The following is a 22,363-nucleotide window of genomic DNA, read 5'->3' as shown; positions in this document are numbered from 1 at the left end:
AGGTATGTGTGGTGAATGTAAAGTTGGTAAGATGACTCGGACCTCTCATCCTTTATTAAATGCTGATCCTACTACTCATGTTCTTGAACTGTTGCATCTAGACTTAGTAGGACCTGTTGAAACTAAAAGTATTGGAGGAAGAAAGTATGCTCTTGTAATTGTTGATGATTTTTCTAGATTCACTTGGGTGAGATTTTTGTCTAGCAAAGGTGAAACTTTTGAAAATTATTACAGTGTTGCTAAGAGAGTCACAAATGAGAAATTGAATGACGACATGCATATTGTTAGGATCAGATCAGATCATGGTACTGAATTCAAAAACTCTTATTTTGAAAATTATTGTGAAGAGTTTGGTGTGCATCATGAATTCTCTGCCCCTATCACTCCACAGCATAATGGCATTGTAGAAAGAAAGAATAGGGTTCTTGTGGAATTATCTAGGGTTATGCTAGCTGCATCTGGTCTTGATCATTCTTTTTAGGCAGAAGCAGTAAACAATGCTTGTTACACATTAAACCGTGTAATTCTTAGACCTGGAACAATCATGACTCCCTATGAGATCTGGAGAGGTAGAAAACCAAATATCTCTCATCTCAAAGTGTTTGGAAGTCCCTGCTTTATCTATAGGGACAGAGAGTATTTGACAAAGTTTGATGCTAAAAGTGATAAGGGTGTGTTCCTCGGCTATGCTGGAAATAGTCGAGCCTATCAGGTGTATAACAAGAGAACGTGCAAAATTATGGAATCAGTAAATGTGGCTGTTAATGATGCTCTTGTTTGCAAGAATGATGGGTGTGTTTTGTCTGAGCAGGTTTCTAAACAAGAAGCTGAACCTACTTCATCCGAAACCAAGTCTGATCAAGGAGATAATGACTCAGGGATGGATGATGACATAGATCTTCCAGGATCTGGGAAGGATGCTACGCTTGCCATTCAGCCAATTCACAGGAGCGGCAAAAGACAAGTACAGAAGGACCATGATCTATCCCATGTAATTGGGGATGTGTCTGAAGCCAGAAAGACCAGGAGTAAGACTGGTCGGTTGGTGAGCAATTTCTCGGTGTTTAAATGCTTTGTTGCTATACATAAAGATGACATCAACACCATCACATACTATGGCTTTGTTTCTATAATAGAGCCAAAGAATGTGAAGGAAGCCTTGCTTGATGCTGATTGGATCAGTGCCATGCAAGACGAGTTTAACCAGTTTGAAAGAAGCAATGTTTGACATTTAGTGTCTAGGCCTAAGGACAAAAATGTCATAGGAACCAAATGGGTGTTCAAAAATAAAACTGATGAAAAAGGCATTATCACCCGAAACAAGGCAAGACTTGTTGTGAAAGGGTATTCTCAAATAGAAGGTTTAGATTTTGATGAGACCTTTGCTCCTGTAGCTAGACTTGAGTCAGTTCGTCTTCTACTTGCTGTTGCTTGCTATTTGAAATTTACCTTGTATCAAATGGATGTGAAAAGTGCTTTTCTGAATGGTATCCTCAAAGAGGAAGTGTATGTGGAACAACCCCCAGGATTCCAGAGTCTTACCCATCCTGACTATGTCTACAGGTTAGATAAGGCCCTCTACGGTCTTAAGCAAGCCCCTAGGGCTTGGTATGAGAGATTATCGAATCACCTTGTTGATCATGGATATGTGCGAGCCTCAGTTGACAAAGATATATGTTGATGACATAGTGTTTCGGTCTACTTCTCCATCCTTGGTGCATGAGTTTACTGAGCTCATGAAGAAAGAATTTGAAATGAGTCTCTGTGGGAAGTTAAGCTACTTCTTAGGTCTTCAAGTTGTGCAAAGTCAAAATGGTCTGTTTATCTGTCAATCTAAGTATGCACAGAACCTCGTTAAGAAGTTTGGGATGGAAACGGCCACTGCCTTCCCCACTCCCATGAGCACCAGTTGTAAAATCAGTGCTGACATGTCTGGTATTAATGTGGACCAAACCAATTATAGGAGTATGATTGGAAGTCTTATGTATTTGACTGCTAGTAGACCAGATATTGCTTATAGTGTTGGTGTGTGTGCTCGTTATCAAGCTAATCCTAAACAATCTCATGTCAAAGCAGTAAAGCGCATAATCCGATATGTTGCTGGAACTCTTGATCATGGAATTAAGTACACTTTCGACACTAATGTTGAGATTGTAGGATACACTGACTCGGATTGGGCTGGAGATGCAAATGACAGAAAAAGCACTTCCGGTGGTTGTTTCTTTGTAGGCAACAATCTTGTTTCATGGCATAGCAAGAAGCAAAATTGCACCTCCCTCTCTACTGCTCAAGCTGAGTACGTAGGAGCTGGTAGTTGTTGCACACAACTCATGTGGATAAAACAGATGCTTGCAGACTATGGTTTCCAGCAAGGTACGTTATCTCTTTTCTGTGATAATACCTCTGCCATAAACATCTCAAAGAATCCAGTGTTGCATTCTAGGACCAAGCATATAGAGATAATATATCACTTCATTCGTGGCTTGGTTGAAGAGAAATTGCTTGAGCTTACTTTCATTCCAACTGAAAAGCAATTAGCTGATTTGTTCACTAAACCACTTGACAATGCTAGTCATTTGAGTTTGTGCAAGGCTATAGGGTTGTGTGACAACAAGTAAATACTTCCCCTGCCAGTGTGTGTGTTCTGTTGGTGTACATATGTTCTGAAATTTAAAAAAAAAAAAAATGCTCTTGTTTCCAGTTCCTCTTTACAGGTTCAGGAATAGAGGACCTTCTTGGTATCCTTAGTCAGTTTCTGAACTTGACCTAGGTGACTATCTGTCATTCCTTTCCTTGTTTCAGTCTTACTCTTCACATAGGTGTGTGCACATGTTCAGATGTTGTCATATGTGGTCTGGCCTTTATTGCAAATATGCAGTATTCTTATGTGCACTATTACTGATCACTTTGGTTGCACTAAAGCTTGGGCTATATACTTGAGATAAGAGTTCATACTAAAGGGGAGTTTTCTTTCCAAACTAATCTCAAAGTAAACATTTATTGGTTGTGGTGAACAATTCAAGGGTGAGCAGAAACGAGGTTGGTTTGAAGATTGAGGTTCAAAGAACTCAATGATCTAGGCTAATCTTAAAGTACACATTCCTTGGTCATGATGAACGATATAAGGGTGGGAAAAAACGAGATTGGTTTAGAATTAGGAAGTTCTGGTTGGCACAAAGTTGAAGGAAAAATTTGATTGACAATCACAAATGACTTCTTGAATCAGTTAGTCCTCCACTTGTCTTGTTATGTAGTGGGGATTTCTGAGATGCAGTCTATCCTTCGATGGGTTCAGATGATGTGTCCATATGAGTGTCCTTGTTACACATATTGTCCAAGGTCAACTGATCTTGTGAAGCAATGACACATTTTCTGCTACTTGAACCTATGAGGACGATTTCTCAGTTAAGGCTGTGATATTAATGTTGGACCAAAATAAATTCACAGTTAAAAGTAGCCTCTGGACTTTAAAATCAAATTCTGGAGAGATAAGGATAGAAGGACCAGATGATATCCCTGCATGACTTGGCTCACACTAACAGTAAATACTTAGTTGATGCCCTCAAGTTTATCAAGCACCATGTGGTTATTATCTCACTTACACTCTCACTCTAAAGTGCTACAAATAAAAATAGAGACCATTGAGACTTGTCACTATCACAAACCTATGTGATTTGCTTTTGTTTGATCAAGGTTTGTTTGTTTGTTTGTTATGATATGTCACCTTGTGAGTCTATGCTTAAACTGACTTCAAAAAACCAAGGATGCAAATTGAATGGTCATTTTCCTTAAAGCTTGTTTGTGCAGTCCTTTTCTCTAAGTGTTCGTCAGAAACAAACAATTTTTCGCTTTTTCATATGCATACTCTTAGGGGGAGTATAGACTTGAATAGCTTTACTCTTGGATTTTGTTTGTTTGCATGTGCTTACGTGGTTCTTCTATGAGTTTTTATTGGTCCCTCTGAGCGGTGGTGTTTTGTCACGTCTCAAAACATCATCATTGCATGGGTTTGGTTATTTAATTCTTATAGCCGTTTTGAGCAGTTGGGATTAGTGGGTTTGACGGTTTTGGAGACATTCTGATCGTGTCCAACGCTTCCGCCTTCTCATTAACCAGTCTTTCTTTCTTCTCTTTTCTTTTCGAAACCCACTCATCTTCTTCTCATCTCCTTCTCTGCTCTGCGTTCTCCCAATCCAAAGCTCTCTCAGCCAAAAATGTCGAACAAGCCTGTTGGGCCAAATTTTGTCAATCTTGGGGAGGAACCCACCATGCAGGAACCCCTAAACCTGCTTCCCATCCAGGCTGAAGTGCCTATCTTTGGAGGTCCGGCTTACTGCTACCCCTGGCGGTCCCTCCATAGCAGACAAGCTTGAAGCTCTAAGAGACCTAGTTTCTCCTCCTGCTCTGGGTAAGAGGCCTCGCTCTCCCTCCGGTGAAAAACCGGTCAAGGTCGCTAAGCCATCTCTCTCCAGTGGTGGTGGGCCATCTGCGGCGGTTCCTTTTCCTCCATCCTCTCCGGTTAGGTCTCCAATTAGATCTCCCTCGCCTTCTTCTGAGGGTGTATGGACCGAGGTGCCTGTCCTAGCCCCTGAGCCCAAATCCAAGCGGTGCACCTCTAAACGTAGGGTTACCAGATCATCCTCTGCTCCTCAGGAGCCCTCTACACCAACTGGTGCTCCAGCTCCGGTTGAGACCTCCTCGGAGGTCCTTGCTTCTGGGTCTCTAGTGTCTAGGTGACCTCCTCCCTCCAAGGCTCCTACCAAGCCCTCCTCTAGTGCTAAGCCCTCTCGTTCTGGTCCTCGGAACTCAGTTGACAAAGGCAAGGGTCCCATGGATGGCAACAGGACTCCCCAGTCCACCATGCCTCCCAAGAAGAGATCTACTGAGGTATCCCACTCCTCTGTTCCTCCTCTTTCTCACTTTCAATCTGAGGCGAGTCGAGATTAATTCTGTACTTCTATTGTCACTAAGAGAATAGTGTTTGAGAGACCTATCGCTTTTGATTCTCTGCATCCTGAAGTTAAGAAATTAGCTGTTCACTGGGGTTGGGATCAGGTTCTGACATCCTTCCATAGGGTCAATAGGACTTGGGTTCAAGAATTTTATGCCAATTTTCCTCAGAATGCACCTGAAAAGGTGAAAATTCAATCTCAGTGCCCCATTGTTGTCAAGGTTAGGGGTAAGGATGTTGACATTTCTCCTCCTAGGATTCGATCTAGCATGTCTCTCCCTGCCACAAAATCCAACTCAGTCAAACTGGTTTTTGATTACATCAAATCTGTCTCTCTTCTTGAGCTAGGAGGAGCCCTTTATCAGTCCACTTTTCCTCGGCCAGAGATCACTGCTTCTCATCTTTCCAGTCAATTTATGTCTGAGCTGTGCAAGCTTTTAGGGTTCGTGGTTCGATCTCTTTTGACTCTCACCTCCAACACAGGCAAAATCACTCACCAACAGGCTGCCCTGATTAAATATCTGATTTCTAGCCCTTCCAAGCCTCGTTTTCCTGCTGAGTGTTTTATTTACAAAGCCATCAAGGGTGCGGGCACATCTCTTCGTGAGAATAGCTCTCTTGTCTTCCCTGCTGTCATCACAAAACTGTGTTTGGATGTTGGTGTACATGTCCTTGATGCTGATGTCATGGCTACTGAGAATGAGGCTGCTCCGGTCGACAAGCTATCCTTAGCAAAATCGATGAGCCAGTCTGATGTGTATGTGGAATCATTGGAGCAGACCCTGCTTAGCAAGAGATCAAACGTCAAGTTTCAAATGCTGTTGCTACTCTGCAGGCTTCTTTTATTGCTCAGTTTGAGACCCTGCGAAATGAACTGAAGGAATCTGTGGGGACACATGCGCCTCCTGCTAACACTTCTGGTGGGGATGGAGCCTCGTCTACCCCTTCTTCCAGCTCTAGTTTTGAGGAGTGCTCTGACGCTTCTGCTGAGGAGTCAAAGGAAGCTATGTGATCTTGTTGTTTTGAATGGTGTGTACTTCTCATGTTTCTTGTTTTCCATTGTAGGTTTCTATTTCTTTTAAAATCTCTCGGATATTTTATTCTCTGTTTCCCTTTGGTATTCCTTGCCAAAAAGGGGGAGAATTAGTTGTAGGAATTGCTGGTTTATGTTTGTAGGAATTGTTGTTTTATGTTTGTAAGACATTGTTGACATTGGTGGTTTTATGGCTGTTCAATACAATGTTTTATGACTGTTTTATTCTCAGTGTTAGTGTGCAAATATCTCAGTTGTAAGTTTCTATGATTCTTCACTTGTTCTTGAAGTTGTTATCTGCAGGTGGTTTTTCCTACAAATGAAGTGTTTTGTGAAGGAATGCCAAAGGGGGAGATTGAAGGTATAAGGATAGTTGGCAATCCTTTTATCCTGCAAAACACCCTGAGATGATGTTATCTGATCAAGAACAAGTGGCACTAATATCCCTTATGATTTCAGGTAAATCATGCATCTGCATATCACTGTTTTTCACAGAGGTTAGCAGTTTCGCTTGCTATCCTAGTACTGAGTCTTCTGCTGTCTTGAGTTTCAAAGTCTGTTATATTAGTTTAATAAGTCTTTCAAATTCAAATGGACAACTGAGTTTATGGGAAGTGCTTTGGCGCTCAAACCAGTCTAAGGGTTGAGATCTTTTGTTATGCCAACCCGTGACCAAATGGTTTGATGCTCAAGGCTCCAGCTTGAATTTTATGATACATTATCCAATACAAAGCTGGTCCCTGTGTGATTCAAAGACCAGTCGCTATCGACTGTGTCAAGGTCCACTGATGGACTGAGTAAGAGGGTTTCAAACCTCTTTGCTCCCTGCTTTGAATCGTTCATGTTTTAGGAAAGGTATCTTTGTCTTATTGAGGTTGCTTGTGTCAACTCTCCATTTAGTTACATCACTTTCAGTATGGGGAACCAAACACTTCTGTCCAAACCTTTCTGAAACATGTTGAGGTCAGCTTGCATCATCTTTGATGCCTTGTCTGCCTATATATATCTATAGCTTTGGCTTTACTCAATGGTTGTTGAAAACTGCCTTATTGCGTTTTCTTTATTGAGTCTAGTTTTTAGCTTGCATTGTTCATGCTGCTCTAAGTCTTCCTCGTGACTGTAAACCTTAGAGCTTGAACTCAAAACTTCTTTCATCAACTCATATCATGTTGCATACCATGAGGGATGTGTAGTGCAACCAACCCAAGAAGCGTTCAAGGTTGAATCAGCTGGTGGTTAGCTGAATTCACGAACAAGGCTTCTAAAAGTGTTCCATGTTGTAAGAGCTTAGAAACAAGAGAGGAAATAGGTCTAGACTAGTTCGGGACTAGGAAGGATAGCACTGTGGTAGTGTATCACTAGAACTATTATTCTTGTAAGAAGTTACTTCAACTTAGTGGAAAGTTTTGTCTTTCAAGAGTTAGAGACACAGTTTTTCTCCCTGCATTCAGAGTTTCTGCGAGTAAAAAAACATCCTTGTGTTGATTCTTTATTTGCTGCAATTTACTTTCTGCAAATTCGTATCATGTGAATCTGAGATAGCACAAGTCATTGCTATCCTCGGATATAGAAATCAACGAAAATTCAAAAAAAGGCCTATTCACCCCCCTCTAGGACCTTTAAAAGTCTAGATGACAGCCTTGATGTAAGGATCACTAGACGAGGAGAATGAAGTTATTGATCCGGGACGAGCTTCATAAGGACTCAGACTCTTTGGAAGTTGACACTTTTACCAGCGTCATATGAGTTCCGTTAGACCTCAGTGCTCAGCAAACTACCAAGAAAGGACTCCCAAATGTTGAGGCTCGAATTTGAGCAGGGTTTCTCTCGGTAAATGCATTGCCATTCCTGCCGACCCATGATTAGTAAGACACATAAATCCCAGAGCTAGACAAAGAATAATCACAATACAAGTCACCATTGAAAAGAAAATAAAGAAACTTTCAAAAAAAAAAAAAAATTGGTGCAAGTTTTCATAGACAAGTAGGCAAGTACGTGCCCTATGCCATGCACCGCCACGAGTTCTTAGACTCAAAAGGAAGCACCTGCCTCATCGAAAATGGGAACATGACATGGTGGTGTTCTTCTTCTTCTCCTTCAGATCCTTACAATCCTCCACCAATCTCTCTCTTCCTCAATCCTCTTCACCCTTCAACTCCAACTACGTACTCTGTCAAACACACATCTTCTAAAATCACTCCAGCATACCCTAATTTGGGAACAATCCCAAACTATAGTCTGTTTTTCTGTAATGTTCATACCAAAGACATTGATCTCACACGGTGTCATAGTCACTAGGGCTCATTACAACAAGGACTCCCTGTTGGTAATTCCGTCAGTTCAGAATGGGAAAGAAGGTTGGCTTCTTCAACTTTAATAACCTCTCTCTGCTCCAAAGCCAACTAATTGTTTGTTTGTTCTCCTGCACTGAACTTTGTAATATAAGTTGTTTAATATCTGCATAAAAGCTTGTTTACCATAGGGAGATTCAGTGATTCGAGTTAGACATATGCTGTTTGCTGTGTCTATACATTTTCACAAATCTTATAGCAATGATGCAAGTTTGGCCAATGTGGTGAAACTATAATAGATAATGTTCACTAATCATGTTACATATGTCGGATACAGTATTATAGGTCTTCTTTTCTTCATGTTAGGAACTTAGGACATAGTATATTGGTGAATCATGCATAGTTAACTCTATATAAAAGGCATAAGTACGTGAATGTGTGATTACATTGTTTTGAAAGTTTGAACATAGTTGTATATATACATAATCTGTGGCAAATGAAGCGTGAGGTGGAAAGGTTCTTGTAGATAGTCAGCAGAATAATAGTAATGAATTTTGAGAGGAAGGCCTGTCTTTTAGAATATATACTCAGTTAGAATAACATTATTCACATACCATCTATCAGTTTTTTCTTTGCTGAGTATATTCCGTATTCATGATTGTTCTATGTCTTTTCTGTTGCTCTGATGAGTTGGTCCTAACTTTTAGCTTATGCTCAATTTCTCCTCATATATCACACTACTCTCCAGCCAGAATTTCACCTGCATGAACTTCAATATAAAATTTCTTTTGGGATCCAATCTATGAATGTCAGGTCCAGTTCTACGAGTCTTAATGGGGAACATTGGCTATAAGCCTTTTATCACTTCCCTAGTTTTACCCCACAGGCATTACCAAGCTTCCCACCAACTGCAACCTAGTACAACCAAGTTGATCGAGCTTAAATCAGCAATTGTTAGTAGAAATATCACACACATTGTTTGAATTTTCAGAAGGAAAATGAGAAAAAGGATCACATTCAGCTGATATCTACTCATTGCTCATTAATAATAATCAAGTAGCAAAAACATGTTATACATGTTCATGTAGCATAAATATATAAGATATACTAAGAAACATATGAAAATTGGGCAGCTGAAAGACATTGAAAATGGGGGAATTAATAGGCATGAGGAGTTGGACCGGCCTTTCATTCAGCCAAAGAGAGTTGTTGCTCATGAAGATGAAGACAGAGGGAATACTATGAAACATGGATCAATTGGTATGATTTTGCTTAGTACAGGCGTTGCAGTTTGCGGCTCTTTCCAATTTGGAATATGAGTAAGTATTCTTCACATTCTTTTTGACAATTTTTGACTAAAGAGAAAAGCCAAGGTTGTTTACCTTAGCTTGATTGAATGTTTTGGCAGGTGGGCTATTCAGCTCCCAGTCAATCTGCTATCAGGAAAGATCTTCGTCTCTCTATCACTGAGGTCTTTCCCTATTGTGTTTTATGTAGTTATTAATTTTTTTCTAGAATGATTTATAGTAAAGTGCAGTGTTAGTAATCTTCAGTCATATGGCAGTATTCCATGTTTGGCTCTATCCTATCAATTGGTGCAGTGTTGGGTGCGTTTACAAGTGGTAAGATTGCAGAGACTCTGGGCCGGAAAGGGGTATGGTAAATGTGACTTTGTGGTGTACAAGAATAAAATGTACAATAAAAATAAAAAATAGAGCTGAAGCATTAGCATCCTCCATTTTACTAAACTTCTTGAAATTTCTGGCAGCAGGCAATGAGGATGTCTTCTGTCATCTGCACTGCAGGATGGCTAGCCATCTACTTCTCTCAGGCATGATCTTTTTTTATCTTTTCTAAATTAAACTAGTTAATACTTGATACTGATGAAGGTATTTGTGACAAATCTTATGCAGGGAGCTATATTACTTGATATAGGAAGGTTTTTAACTGGTTATGGAATTTCATTGTTCTCTTATGTGGTATGTCTGTGCAATGTAAATGTAGATCACTATATACATGTTTTAAATAGAAGTGTGTTTCTTTATTCGTTCTAGAAGCTTTAATCTAGTGATGGTTTTCTCTGGCATCATCTTTCTATTGATATTTCAGAAAATTAACATAAGTTAAAAAATTGGACGAATAGGTCCCAGTATTTATAGCCGAAATAGCGCCCAAAAATCTCCGTGGAGGGCTTGCAACATTGAATCAGGTAAGATAAAGAGCCCTCTGACCAAAGAAATGAAATACTTGGTAACTATATAATCATTTCCTTATTTTCTGTGCTTGTTCTGCAGCTCTTCATAATAGGAACAATCATATCCTGGAGAACATTATCTCTAATTGGTAATGGTAATTTATGATTCCTTCAAAAAGAATTTTTAATTCTCTTCATTACAATAACTGGTTCTACTTGATTGCATTGGGAAAGAAGTGAGAAGTGACTGATTATCGAATTTCAATCTGAAGCAATTTTGCCTTGCATTATCCTGGTTTTGGGTCAATGGTTTATCCCAGAGTCACCTAGATGGTTGGTAAGAATTCAGGTTAAAATAGGCTTCCCTATGCTTTGTTTCCATCATAGTGTAGATACAAAATTCTGAATAATAAGAGTAGATCAGGCTACAAGCATCAACATATGTATTCAGGCAAAAGTCGGTCAAGAGGAAGAATTTGAAATTGCACTACAAAGGCTCCATGGGAAAAATGCTGATGTATCTGATGAAAAGGCGGAAATTCACGTACTTCCTTTCAAGAAAACCAACCGAAGTACAATTAAATATTTTCATCTTAACTGAAGATTTCTAACTGTGAGAACTTCCTTTTTGCAACAGGAATATACAGTTAATCTACAAAGTCTTCCAAAAGCCAATATCTTGGATTTGTTTAAAAAAAGATGTATTCGCTCTGTCATAGCAAGTAACTTTCATATATAAATTTAAATTATTTTTCTTAACCTGTTATCCTTTTGACTTTGTTTATTACTCAAACCTCCTTAACATGGTTATGTTTTTAAGATTGGAGTTGGACTAATGGTGTTTCAACAATTTCCTGGTATTAACGGAGTACAATTTTATGCAAGTGAAACCTTTGAAGTGTTAATGTGAGTCCCAATCCTAGTATATTGGGAATATGTATATTCTGTATTCAACTAAGATTATATAAATCTTTCGGTGTAATTAGTTTCCTTCTAGAGTTAGAACTATGCTTGTATATATACCCGACTTGGGGTTTGTTCAATACATCAGAAAATTCCCAATCTTTTGTGTTCTGTTTGACTTGGCATCAGAGCCTAAGTCGACCCTGACAATCTTGGTAATCTGACCCTGTTGTTTTCTGCTGCAAATTTGTTCTAAACCTGTCCCAATTTGATATGTTCGACTTGTCGAAGGAAGCTTTCGATTTCGTCGAATTCTGTCGTACTTGTTCTGTTCCTCTACATCAAATCCTCTTTGCAATGGATCTTGCAATCTTTGGTGATCAACCTGAAGTTTCCCGTGAACAATTGATGGCTCTTCAAAACGAGAGCTCAGGCTTTAGAGTGCAACTGGATGGCACAAACTATCCAGTATGGCGACAACTTATGAAGATGCATCTTGGCGGTGTGGGCAAGTGGGAATATGTCGCTGGTACTCTCCAACGACCTGAAGAAGTTGGCAAGGCACAAGCTATGTGGGATGCTGCAAATTCTAATACGATGGTGCTTCTTCTCAAATCCATGACCAGACCAATCATGTTGTTGTTTTCAAGCTATACGACGCCAAAGGCAATCTGGGATGCAGTCGCAACCACATACTATGATGGGAGTGATTTTGGAAGAGTTCATGAGTTGACCTGTCAAGCTTTCGCAACCACTCAAGCTGGTAAGCCTCTTACAGAATATTATGTCGGTTTGAAGGCTATCATGCAAGAGTTGGATGAAAGGGACCCCAATCCTATGGTATGTGATCTGGATATTGCTACACACAACAAGTCCCAAGACAAGATGAGAGTCCACATCTTCTTGAATGGATTGGATTCAAAATTTGCTACTGCTAAGGGAGAATTGCTTCGACAAGCCACACCAACAAGTCTGGAACAAGCTTATGCTTATGTACGCAAAGATGAATCTAATCAATCTAGCGCAAAGGAGTTGCATACCAAGGTATCCAGCCTCACCGTCCAATCTAAACCTCAACAAGATTGGAAACCAAAGAACCAAGACAATGAACTTCGAATCCAGCCTGCTCATGGACCAGATCTTGCTAAGGTGCAGTGCTTCTATTGTAAGGAGTTTGGACACTACAAGAACTCTTGTCCTAAGAAAACAAATCAAGGAGCTACCTATGATTAAAGCCACGGTGGCAAGGCTGTCATTCAGTTGGTCCAAGAACCTGATTTCTATGGAGTAGGAGGACAAGACCTCACCACATGTATGTGTTCTTAGGAGAAAAGAGGTAAAATTGGTATTGCATTAAAAATTTCTGACTTTACTGGTAGTGATACATGGATAATTGATTATGGTGCGTCTGATCATATGATATTTGATAAGTCCTTTTTTTTGAGTCTGTCCTCATCTCCCATACCTGAAGTGTGTAATGCAAATGGGGTGTCCTTCCCGGTCCTAGGTATAGGGTCAATTCAAGTTACTCCAACAATTGTGTTAAACAAAGTCCTTTATGTTCCTGCTCTATCACATCACTTATTGTATGTTTCTGAATTAAATTCACAAAACAAATGCTCTGTGACCTTTTTTCCTATGTATGTTATCTTCCAAGACATGTCATCTCATGCGATAATAGGCAAGGGGGATCTGCGGGGAAGACTGTTTCACTTGGATTGCATGTACAGCAGGGAAGCAAGAGCATCGTCACCAACCGTTGCCCTGACATTGAGTTCTGATCAAGTAAAAGAAATTTGGCTATGGCATCACCGAATGGGTCATCCATCTTTTGGAGTCATGAAGAAGTCGATGCCATCTTTGTTTTTTGGAATAAAAGAGTCAAGTCTCCATTGTGAAACTTGTGTTTTTGCTAAGAGTCATAGGTCCAGTTATTCTCCTAGTTTTTCTTCTAGTTTTGCTGATTCATTCTAATGTATGGGGGCCTTCGAAGAATTTGACATTGACAGGAATGAAGTACTTTGTTTTGTTTATTGATGACTTTACAAGATTAACTTGGGTTGTGTTATTGAAAAAAAGGGATGCTGTGTTTTCGGCTTTCATCGCTTTTCATAGTCTCATCCGAACTCAGTATGACGCTTGTGTGAAAATATTTCGATCTAACAATGGAGAAGAGTTTGTTAACCACTCTTTCCGAGACTATTTTCAGCAACATGGAATTGTTCAGCAGACTACTTGTCCTCAGACACCAGAATAGAATGGGGTATATGAAAGGAAAAATCGACACCTCTTAGATATTGGAAGAGCTCTCTTACTCAGTGTCAATCTACCCAAATATCTCTGGGGTGAAGCTGTGTTGTGTGCCTCTCACTTTATCAACCGTCTACCATCTGCAGCTCTTCAGAATCGGGTTCCCTTTGAGGTATTGTCTGAACATTTACTATTCCATCTCTCAACAAACTTCATGCTCGTGTCCTTGGTTGTGTGGACTATGTTCATCTTTAGAAAAATCAGAGATCTAAGTTGGAGGCTCGTTCCCTTGAGTGTGTGTTTGTTGGATACGGATCCCATCAGAAAGGATATAAGTGCTACCATCCTTCGTCTCAACGATTCTATGTCACCATGGATGTCACATTTTGTGAAGACATGTGCTATTTTTCTCCTACGGTATCTCCGAGTGAGGAGGAGAAGCATGTTTTTTCTGAAGATCAATTTGGAGAACTAGAAGATTGTGTAATTGTTGACAGTAACCTCGCTGAAAAGGATCTTCGGCCTATCACCGACCAGATCTAGAATCCGAGAGATAATACTCTAGAACCTCAAAAAGTGGTTCAATCTGTTGAACCTGCCCAAGTTGAGGCGTTTATTCTCTGTTCTTAAAGTGTTTGAAATGACGAACAACTGTGCGACACGTCGAAAGGAGGATAATTGAATAGTAATCAGTGGCCAGTTGTTGAAGATGTATATGCAAGTTCAATCTCTCCCCCTACATCAACGATCTCTCTTGGCTTGTCATCACCTGAGGTATGTTGTACTATTCCGTTGTCATCCTCCAATGTCCCTGAATCTAGTAGAGTCTTGCCTGCTAAGTCAACTTGTGGTCAACCTCCTAAAAAATATGAGCCTCTCTTGTCAGCTAAAGCCAAGTATCCTGCAGCCAACTACGTGTCAACTCATAGATTGTCTAAACCTTATGTAGCCTTTGTGAATCAATCATCTGTTGTCTCTCTTCCTAGTAAAAGGATGCAATCAAGGAGAAGAAGTGGGCCAAAGCAATGGAGGTTGAGATGGATGCTCTCAAGAAGAATGGTACTTGGGATTTGGTGCCATTACTACCTGGAAAGAAGACCGTTGGTTGTAGATGGGTTTATATTGTGAAGCATAATGCAGATGGCTCCGTTGACAGATATAAGGCAAGGTTGGTTGCAAAAGGACACACTCAAAAATATGGGGTGGATTATGATGAGACGTTCGCACATGTGGCAAAGATCAATACCATTCGAGTCCTCATGTCTTTGGCAGCTAATCTGGATCGGCCCCTGCAACAGTTTGATGTGAAGAATGCATTTCTTCATGGAGATTTGAATGAAGAAATTTACATGGATCTTCCTCCAGGATATAATACTTCTACGGGCGAGAAGGTGGTGTGCAGATTGAAAAAGTCCCTGTACGGATTGAAGCAATCTTCAAGAGCTTGGTTTGGAAGGTTCACATCTTTCATGAAGAAGATTGGGTATAGGAAGAAGAGTAACTCATATCATACTTTGTTCCTGAAACACCGACAGGGTAAGCTTACTGCCTTGATCATTTATGTGGATGACATGGTAGTGACAGGTGATGACGCTAGTGAAATTAGAAGATTGAGAGATCAGTTGTCTTTTGAATTCGAGATGAAGGACCTTGGGAATTTAAAGTATTTCTTAGGAATTGAGGTAGCCAGGAAAAGGGATTGTATCATGCTGAGTCAAAGAAAATATGTTATGGATTTGCTAGCAAAGACTAGTATGCTTGATTGTAAACCAGTTGATACACCGATAGAACAAAACCATCGGATTGCAGAGTATCTTGATCAAGTTTCGACTGACAAATCTCGATATCAAAGGTTAGTTGGAAGATTAATTTACTTGTCGCATACTAGACCTGACCTTGCTTATGTGGTTAGTGTGGTGAGTCAGTATATGCACAATCCTAGTGAAGATCACATGAATGCTGTGATGAGAATCTTGAGATACTTAAAGTCTGCTCCTGGAAAAGGCCTGGTGTTTCGTATGCATGGACATTTGAGGACTAGTGGTTACACTGATGCGGACTGGGCAGGGAACATCACTGACAGGCGTTCTACTTCTGGCTATTTTACGTTTGTTGGTGGAAACTTAATCACTTGGAGAAGCAAGAAACAGAATGTGGTGGTCCATTCTAGTGCAGAAGCTGAGTACAGAGGTATGGCTCAAGGAGTCTGTGAGTTATTATGGTTGAGAAGTTTATTAAAGAGTTTGGGTTTCAAGCAGGAATGGTCAATGCCTCTTCACTATGACAATACTGCTGCGGTTGAAATTGCACATAATCTTGTTCAGCATGATCGGACAAAGCATGTAGAGATTGACAGGCTTTCATCAAGGAATAGCTAGATGCTCGCATAATCTCATTCCCATTTGTTCCTTCGGAGGAGTAGCTAGCTGACATCCTTACCAAACCTGTGGCGTCCAGGGCGTCCAGTGACTCACTTGACAAGTTGGGCATTCAAGATTTGTATGCGCCAACTTAAGGAGGAGTGTTAACATGAGTCCCAATCCTAGTATATTGGGAAGATGTATATTCTGTAATTAACTAGGATTATGTAAATCTTTCGGTGTAATTAGTTTCCTTCTAGGGTTAGAACTGTGCTTGTATATATACCTGACTTGGGGTTTGTTCAATACATCAGAAAATTCCCAACCTTTTGTGTTCTGTTTGACTGCAGCTGGTAATACCTTCATTTGACTTGTTTTGTTGTTGATACTCTTTCATGTGAAACTTACTCTACTGTTGCAATGCCAATTGTTGGATTTTCAGGCAATATTGGAACCACAGCTTATGCGTGTCTTTAGGTATTGACTTTTAGCCTCATATTTAAGCTCGGCCATCAAAACTCATCTCATGTGAATGTCATTGACAAATCCCAATCACTCTATTAAGAGCATTTTTAATGGATAAGTCAGGAAGGAGACTTCTCGTAATGGTATAGTAGCAATTGATCCACAAATCGTGGTCTATTAGAAAGGAATCAAAGGATTTATTATAGGTTACTTTTTATGATGGATTTTGGTGCTAATGTGAAGGTTTCAGCAGCTGGGATGTTCATAGGCTCCATTCTGGTTGGATTTTCGTTTTCTCTAAAGGTAGCAAACATCAACACTATATTTTGTAACAAATTTTTGTTTGCTTTGTTCTTGTGCCATTCCTATCATATCATGAGCTTAAGTTTTCGTACTTACCATTGTTAACAAGGATATAATTTGCTTCTGGATTGGGTACTGATATTTGTTGTTTCTGGTGTTCTGGTAATTTACACCATTACAGCTGCAAAGTTGAAAAGTAGTGTGACGTTCATGTTTTTGTTTCATTGAAGGCTCTCATTTTACTTAATTTGATTTGTACTTTCTCTCTTGAAATCAGATTTACGTTGCATTTTTTTTGATTGGTATGGGAGCAGGCCCTTCGGTGAAAATGTCTGAGGTAAATGTTAAAAATTTGTCGCTTCCTAAAAAAGTGTATACATATGGAATAATAATGTAAAAGAATACTAAACCTAATTGATTGCAGAAGTTCAATATGGTGGCCTACTGCAGATTTTCCCAATTGATGTGAAGGGAGTTTGTCACATCCCGGTTCTTAAATTAAATTACGGTTATTTACTTTTAGTATTACTTTGACTTTTACCGTTTTGAGTAACCGTTTACTACTTAAGGCTCCAAAAGTTGACTTTTTCTTTCGTCTAAAATTTGGGAAAACTTTATTCATGAAAGTCGTAGAGGACGTTAAGCGGAGTTCGTAGACACGTGATACGCTTAAATCGGAGATCGTATGAAGAAGTTATGGTTTAAAAACGAAGGTTACTATTTCAGTTGGGAATATAAAAAGGAAACTTACCGGATAGAGTAAGGTAGAAAAATCAGAATTACATATTCTCTCTCTCTCTCTCTCTCTCTCTCTCTCTCCTCTCTCCCGCGTCTCTCCCGACCTGTCAGACTTCAACGCCTCCGTCCACTGTCTTCCGGCTATGATAGGCGGCAAGCTTGGTATCAAATTGAAGCTTGGAGCATCCTCTACAAGTATAGGTAGGTGGCAGCCCGTGTCGCGCTGCCGTAAAGGAGCATGATCGCCGGGAAGTCACGGCTGTGCCGCAGAGGTGTTCTCGCCGAAACTCCTTTTTCCGGCCACCATAGCCGGAGCTGTTGGTCTCAACTTGAAGCTCTCCCTTCCAGCAGTAAACCCCTAAAAGGATACATCCTAACTTGAGTTAGGTAAGGAGAATTGAAGGTTTGAAATTCTAGGGTTCTTGAATTGGGGTTTTTCTGTTTTGGTTCGATTGACATGTTTAGGCTTAAAATTGATCAATCTGGTAGTTATGAAAGTTGTTTAGAATGTTGAGAGGAATATTGTGCTAAAATTTGGTAAGCATTAGAGGTGGCCGGAGTAATGGCCGGCCGGCCGCCGTTGCCGGCGAAGCAGGGGGCGGCGCCGCCACTTTTGGGTAGATTTTCATGTTAATTAATTTGTTACGCTGAGAGGAGTCCTATGGCGTGAAGTTTGTAATTTTTGAAGGAGTTCTGGTTAGGTTTGAGATTTTTCAAAAATTAGTGAAATAAGCGGTTGATAGGATAGAATCCGGCCATTAGATTAGTGTTGATTAAACTTTAGAAAGTTGTTTTATGGATTTCAATGCTTGTGGTGAAGTTGGAGCCTTGTTGGTTTAAGGATGGAGAAGTTAGGCAAGGGCGAATGATTTATAGGCTCATTTTTATTCTTGTAGTTTTATTTAAAGTATCGAGTTAGTATTGAGATTTAATAATATCTATTGTTCAGGACGTGAGGAGGTTCATGTTAGGAGACCTCGGATCGACGGCAGGCATAGCCGTATACTGTGAGTGGACATTTTGATTTTAAATAAATATGCATGCAAAATTTTATAATATGTTATTTTATTTTCCGAGCTTATATTATAATTTCGGTTTATGAGATGATCTTGGAAATTATTTGAGTTTGAAGCATTGATTAATGGTTGGTCATGATTTATGGATTTGAGCTCGGATTATTATTTTGTTATTTGAGTTTGGATATTCTTTATAAATTCCGGATTTCATTATAATGGTTTTAATGGTGGACTTTGAGATTTATAAAAGATTTCCGAAAACGGGATTTTCGATAGTTCGTTATTTATAATTTTCGAAATTATTGGTGGAATATCGATCTTGACATTGGGAATGTTTTAGCGAGTATTTTGGATTGAGATATTAATTATGATTTTTATTTTTACTTGTTAATTAAATCTCGCTTTTATTATAGTTTTGAGAATATTTTGACGTATGAGACACGTCATTGAGTTTATTATAATTTCTTACGATGATTTTTAAGTATGGTTGGGAACCGTACCATTCGTATGATCTTGAGGAAGTTTAATGGATTTAAATGATTTCATATGTTTTTAGTCACCATAATATAGGGTCGCTTATATTGATTATTGCTAGTTAACCATTATTAGCGGTCCTCACCATATGTGAGTAGAGCGCTTAGCGTGGGCGTGGGATGCTATTATAGCTTGGGAGGCAACCGATCGGTATTTATATTTATTTGTTAGCTAGTCATTATTAGCGGTCCTCACTATAGGTGAGTAGAGAGCTTAGCGTGTGACGCTATTATAGCTTGGGGGGGACCGACCCGAGCCTGGGAGGCTCCTTTTACATGGTGATAACTTTTCCCCTTATTGTATTCTTCTCATTTATGTATTTGATTAACCAGCGGGGTTGGTTTGTCTATTCTATTGGGTTTCTGGAATTTAAGTTATATGATTTACGAAAGTTGCGCGCAGCTAAGTTTTTTAAATTACGTATTTTGTTAAATTGTGTAATTTATTTTTGTCCACTGATAAGATGTATTTGCACACGCATCAATTAACCCTGTCAACAAATCAATCATAGTATAAAGCAAGCAGGAATCGTTCTAAACCGGGGATCCAACTACAGGGTAGATCCATCTAACCTAATATACATGTCGAAATAAGCATATAGGGTTTAAAGGTTTGATGATTTCGGAATAGACATTGGAAATAAATCTTAAATTACCTCTATACATATTTACATGTGATCAACCAACAATCATGCAAACACAACCAAACAACCATGCAAGAACGAAGAAGACGATCTCTAATCTCAATTAAGTCCACACTGTGAGCAAATACACAACCTAAATTTGATATGCACATAAGTTTCTACGTGGTTCCTATGACATAGACATACTTTGAATTAAACTACGGGTTTCATTCAACATCGTGACACAAACAAGCTTGGCTACGTGCTCTACTTATAGGTCACACACATAAACTAATCATGCAATTACGTATCACATAAAGAATCGATGTGTTTAAGCACAAGTCCAAATCAAACATAGGTAGAAACTCGGTGAAATAACAAAGACAATGCAACTTATCAACTACTTGTATCAAAGTCGAACCTTGGATGATTAACACATGCAACATCAACTACTTGTATCAATTACACATGAAAATAGAAGAATACACCGAAAATCTTAAAGTACATGGACATAAAACTCACGGCATAAAACCTAAAATCATTGATCATAAATCATAAACTTCAATTCAACACATGGCTCAAAAATACTTCTATCTCATAGACAAGAATCAAATATACTTAAGCAAAAACCTAAAACAAACATAAAAAGAACGAACACAGTCTAATCCGAAAGTAAAAGATGGAATTCACTCTCAAAATATCCCTACTTGTTCTATTCTTCGAGTGAGCGGAACCCTAGGCTACTTGCTTCGGATCAAGGATGATGGTGAGTTCGGATTATGGTGTTTGGAGAATGATGGAGTTTCGGCAAAGCTTTGGTGTAATTTTGCACGGGTTGATAATCATAAACTGCTGCCATGCCGTGCCCTATATATAGAGTAACAAGACTTGATCTCCAAGAATTCCTCAAGCACAAGGAATCCTTATTAAATCGGCAAAACCAAGTCCAAGTTGGATTTAACTTCCTCTCTTGGTCTTCAAGTAATCCTTATGCATTAAGGAATGACAAAACTATCTTGAACTTGGAAAACCTTCTCTCTTGGGCCGCACGGTCTCTTTCCTTGGTGACTTGGGAAATCTCACGGCATCTTCCATACATATCTCGGATTGTACTTCTCCTAGCTCAAGCAGGAACTCCTAGCTGCCGGCCACCTTTCCCTCATGAGTCAGGAAAACATTTCCTGGTCAACACGGGTTTAGACTTTCCTGAAATAGAAATAAGAAAATTAGAAACTAGGAAAGAGGAAAGATGGAATCCTGATCAAGACAGGAATCCTGAGTAAACAAGGATTTCCAACACTTAGCACAATTTCAACACCAAATTATTCAAATCCGAAAATATTATGTATTCTAACACTAAAACCTACATATTTCTACATTAAGCAATTATTCTACACTAAACACAAATATAAAGCTAAAACAACTAAATAGGAGTTAACAAAGGGTAAATAAAGGGTATAAACATATTAAGAACGTCACACTTTGTGCTCCTATCATCCACTCACTCTATCGTTTTTAAATTACTTTCCCCTGGGCCCTTTGGTTTTAAATGCCCAGTTTGCAGGACAAGTTTCAATAAGGTCAAGCGTACATGGAGTCGAAACATGGTCAGAGGCTACTTCTGCTTATTCTTTATTCATTGTTTTCCGTTCAACCTTAGATATGCTCTGAAAGTCCAGTAGTAAATTATTAATTGTTTGTTGTTGGTTGTGGGATTATTGTAGTTGAGTAATTGTTATATTGAGAGATGTGATGATCTTGGGGAGCAGGAAAGCTCCAGGTGTTGTGGTTGGTTGGTTTAGTTATAGAAGTGTAAGTTGGATTTTTTTCTGTTAAGGGTTGTTCATTTTCAAGGTAGATTATGCCGAATTTTCGGTAAATTTTCCTTGGAGGTGGATCCCGCAGGTTTTACCTCGGATTTCAGGGTGAAATTCGAGGTGGGTCCTGACAGAGTTGGTGGAAGCTTGGTGGTGCTTGTAAACTAGTCTGGCACTTGGGTAGTTTCCTATACTTACAACTTTCTTATGAACTGAAGTTCCACTACGCCAGATAATGCATCACACGACGGGGAAAAAACGTCGTCTGTTAAAAGTCAAATCCGTTGTTAATCCGATCGCTGTCTGATCAACATGTCACACAACGGGTAAAAAGAGCTTGTCTGACAGACTGACACACAATGCTACAATAAAAACCATTGTGTGATTCTCGGCAGATATCATCGACAGCTGCCAACACATGTCGAGCTGCTTCTTGGCAACTATCGACATATGTCGATGAAATATGCCGAAAGTCAGACAATAGTTTTATGTAAAATGATGTTGTGTGAGCCTCGGCAGATATTATTGACACATGCCGACACATGCCGAGCTGCTTCTCGGCAGCTGTCGATGATATATGTCGAAAATCATACAACAATTTTTCAATGAAAACCCTTGTGTGATTGTCAACTCACACAACTGTTCCTTTTAAGAGCTGTTATGTGAATATCGACAGATCTCATCAAGATATGTCGACATATGTCGAGGTCGCTCTCGATAATATATGTCAACATTCACCCAACAACTTTCGACATGAAAACTATTGTGTGAGGTGATGTTCATACAACAGATTTTCTCGATTGCATGGTTGTTTGATTGTTAAAGAGTAGACATGATTTTTGCTAATAGGCATTGCGTGAATAGATACTCACATAACGTTACATTA

General features: G+C 39.4%; 1 pseudogene; it reads left to right on the top strand.

The window, feature by feature from the left end:
- The first annotated feature begins 9,393 nt into the window (after positions 1 to 9,393).
- The window catches only part of LOC101302646, a 30,714-nt pseudogene continuing 17,744 nt past the window's right edge, over positions 9,394 to 22,363 (top strand).

Source organism: Fragaria vesca, linkage group LG4 (assembly GCF_000184155.1).
Source record: "Fragaria vesca subsp. vesca linkage group LG4, FraVesHawaii_1.0, whole genome shotgun sequence".
Lineage (NCBI taxonomy): Eukaryota > Viridiplantae > Streptophyta > Magnoliopsida > Rosales > Rosaceae > Fragaria > Fragaria vesca.
This window is presented reverse-complemented; position numbering and strand designations above follow the sequence as displayed.